The following is a 3,569-nucleotide window of genomic DNA, read 5'->3' as shown; positions in this document are numbered from 1 at the left end:
GTGGCGTTTAAGGTCGGGAAGGGGTTAATGGATTCAGAAAGACCCTCTCTGAAAATTGCCGCCAAGGCATCCTCATTCCATTTAGTCAGTACAGACCATTTTCTAAATTTCTGGCAATACAATTCTGCCGCTTCTTGACCTTGACACAGGGCTAATAAGATTTTCTCAGCCTGATCCACAGAATTAGGCTCATCATACAACAACCCCAATGCCTGAAAGAACGAATCAACATTAAGCAAAGCAGGATTGCCAGATTCCAGGGAAAATGCCCAATCCTGTGGGTCACCACGCAGCAGAGATATGATGATTTTAACCTGCTGAATAGGATCACCAGAAGACCGGGGTCTTAATGCAAAAAACAGTTTACAGTTATTTTTGAAACTCAAAAATTTGGATCTGTCACCAAAGAATAAATCAGGAGTGGGAATCTTAGGTTCTAAGGCAGGAGTCTGAACAATGAAATCTGAAATACCCTGTACCCTAGCAGCAAGCTGATCCACCCGAGAAACTCACTCCTGAACATTCATGTTAATACTAGACTCCGTAGCCACCCAGAGGTAAAGAGGAAAGGAAAGACACAACAGACTAAAGAAAAAAAAAATGGCTCAGCACTTTCCTTCCCTTCTTCTGAGATGCGTTTAACTCATTGTTGGCCAGTTGTACTGTTATGATCTGGTGGCCTAGGAGCAGCATGAGACGGACTCTGGAGAAGGTGGTCCCTGTACTGACCGCAAACCCTGAACCTAGCAGCGCAACTAGAAGTAGCCGTGGGGGGTACCTAACACTCCCTAGACTCCTTGGCACAGCCTAAGATCTAACTACCCCTAAAGACAGAAACAGGAAACCTATCTTGCCTCAGAGAAAATCTCCAAAGGATAGATAGCCCCCCACAAATATTGACTGTGAAAGGAGAGGGAAATAACATACGCAGATATGAAATCAGATTTTAGCATAGGAGGCCATACTAGCTAAAAAGAAAGAATAGAACAGAGTACTATCCGGTCAGTATAAAAACACTAGAAAATATCCACCGCAGAAAATACGAATCACCACATCTGACTAAAGACATGGGGGGTATATCTGCATCTCCAGAGAAATAGCTAGGCTGCAAACAATCCTTCACAGACTAAGCTGGACAAGACAAAAACATGAAAATGCACAGTACTATAAGGTCCACAGCAGGTGGACAGCAAAAACAAAGCTAGGACTTATTTTTGTAGAAAAACACAGCAAACTGGAGAGACCAGCAGGGAAGTGAATCCTTCAAGAACAATGGACAACTGGCACTGACTAAAGGATCCTGCAAAGCTATATACCCCAGTCAGCTCTGCAATTAGTAGATACACCAGTCCACTCCTGCAGTCCAGGCACAACTGCATTACCCTCTACAACCACCGGAGGGAGCCCAAAAGCTGAATTCACAACACCGGTAGTGCTGGCTGCACAGTCAACACTTGCTGCCGTGTTATTGGGTTTCAGTAACGTCAGCTGATTCCCAGCTGTGTATCCAGCAATGTGTCCAGTGACCGTTACGCTGACACAACAACAGATATTAAACTGTCTCGAGTGCAGGCTTCGGCCTACACTCTGCTGCTCCTGCTGTCCCTGGGCTCTAACACCGCCACTTGGTGCCTGGACGTGCTGTCCGCACAGTCAACAGTCGCTCCTCTGTTATTGGGGTTCAGTAACGTCAGCTGTTCCCCTGCTGTGTGGCCGGCAATACCTGAAATCTGCTCCTCCTGCTGTCCCTGGGCTCTAACACCGCCAGTTGGTGCCTGGAAGTGCTGTCCGCACAGTCAACAGTCACTCCTCTGTTATTGGGGTTCAGTAACGTCAGCTGTTCCCCTGCTGTGTGTGCGGCAATACCTGAAATCTGCTCCTCCTTAATTCCTTGGGCTCCAGTACCGCAAGTTGGTGCCCAGAAGTGCTGGCTGCACAGAGAAAAACACTCGCTCATGTGTCAGTGGGGTTCAGTAACGCCAGCTGTTCCCCTGCTGTGTAGTCGACAACGTGTCCAGCAAAAGCCACGCTGGCACAATAACAGACATTAAAATGCCTTCAGTGCAGGCTTTGGCCTACACACTGCTCCTCCTGCTGTCCCTGGGCTCCAATACCGCCATTTGGTGCTCGGAAGTGCTGGCTGCACAGAGAAAAACACTCGCTCATGTGTCAGTGGGGTTCAGTAACGCCAGCTGTTCCCCTGCTGTGTAGCCGGCAACGTGTCCAGCAAAAGCCACGTTGGCACAATAACAGACAATAAACTGCCTCCAGTGCTGGCCTCGGCCTACACTCTGCTCCTCCTGGATTCCTTGGGCTCTAATACCGCCAGTTGGTGCTCGGAAGTGCTTGCTGCACAGAGAGAAACACTCGCTCATGTGTCAGTGTGGTACAGTAACGTCAGCTGTTCCCCTGCTGTGTAGCCGGCAACTTGTCCAGCAAAAGCCACGCTGGCACAATAACAGACATTAGACTGCCTCCAATGCAGGCCTCGGCCTACACTTTGCTCCTCCTTAATTCCCTGGGCTCCAAAACACCAGTTGGTGCCTGGAAGTGCTGGCTGCACAGAGAAAAACACTCGCTCATGTGTCACTGGGGTTCAGTAACGCCAGCTGTTCCCCTGCTGTGTAGCCGGCAACTTGTCCAGCAAAAGCCACGCTGGTACAATAACAGACATTAGACTGCCTCCAGTGTAGGCCTCGGCCTACACTCTGCTCCTCCTTGATTCTCTGGGCTCCAATACCGCCAGTTGGTGCCCAGAAGTGCTGGCTGCACAGAGAAAAACACTCGCTCATGTATCAGTGGGGTTCAGTAACGCCTGCTGTTCCCCTGCTGTGTAGTCGGCAACGTGTCCAGCAAAAGACACGCTGGCACAATAACAGACATTAAAATGCCTCCAGTGCAGGCTTCGGCCTACACACTGCTCCTCCTGCTGTCCCTGGGCTCCAATACCGCCAGTTTGTGCCCGGAAGTGCTGGCTGCACAGAGAAAAACACTCGCTCATGTGTCAGTGGGGTTCAGTAACGTCAGCTGTTCCCCTGCTGTGTAGCCGGCAACGTGTCCTGCAAAAGCCACACTGGCACTACAACAGCAATTAAAGGGAACCGATCCCCCCCAGGCATTTGCAACTGAAAGAGCCACCTTGTGCAGCACTAATGCTGCACAAGGAACAGGTGGCTCTTTTAGTTATGCTCCTTGGAGACGCTGCACTTAACCCCTTTCTGCCAGCTGACAGAATAGGAAATACCAACCACCAGAGTTATAGACCAAATACCAAGAAATTAGTGGCACGGATATACGTTTTATAAAATATTACTTTATTTGAACTGGTAACAACATATTTTATGTGCACGTGTTGGAGAACATAAAAACAATATAATAGGTGACATATGTATAAAAATGATCACCAATATATAAAAACCGAAATAGGCATGAGATGTACCATATAAGGAAGGGTTAATCTCAGGACTCCTATAGAAAAAAATATACAATACTGTGTACCACAAGTGATGAATATATATGCAGTGTATAAGCTTAAGGTATGGGGTTAAAATATATTACCCACGATGCAA

Source organism: Ranitomeya imitator, chromosome 8 (genome assembly GCF_032444005.1).
Source record: "Ranitomeya imitator isolate aRanImi1 chromosome 8, aRanImi1.pri, whole genome shotgun sequence".
NCBI lineage: Eukaryota > Metazoa > Chordata > Amphibia > Anura > Dendrobatidae > Ranitomeya > Ranitomeya imitator.
The sequence above is the reverse complement of the archived record's forward strand: the minus strand, read 5'-3'. Positions refer to the sequence as shown.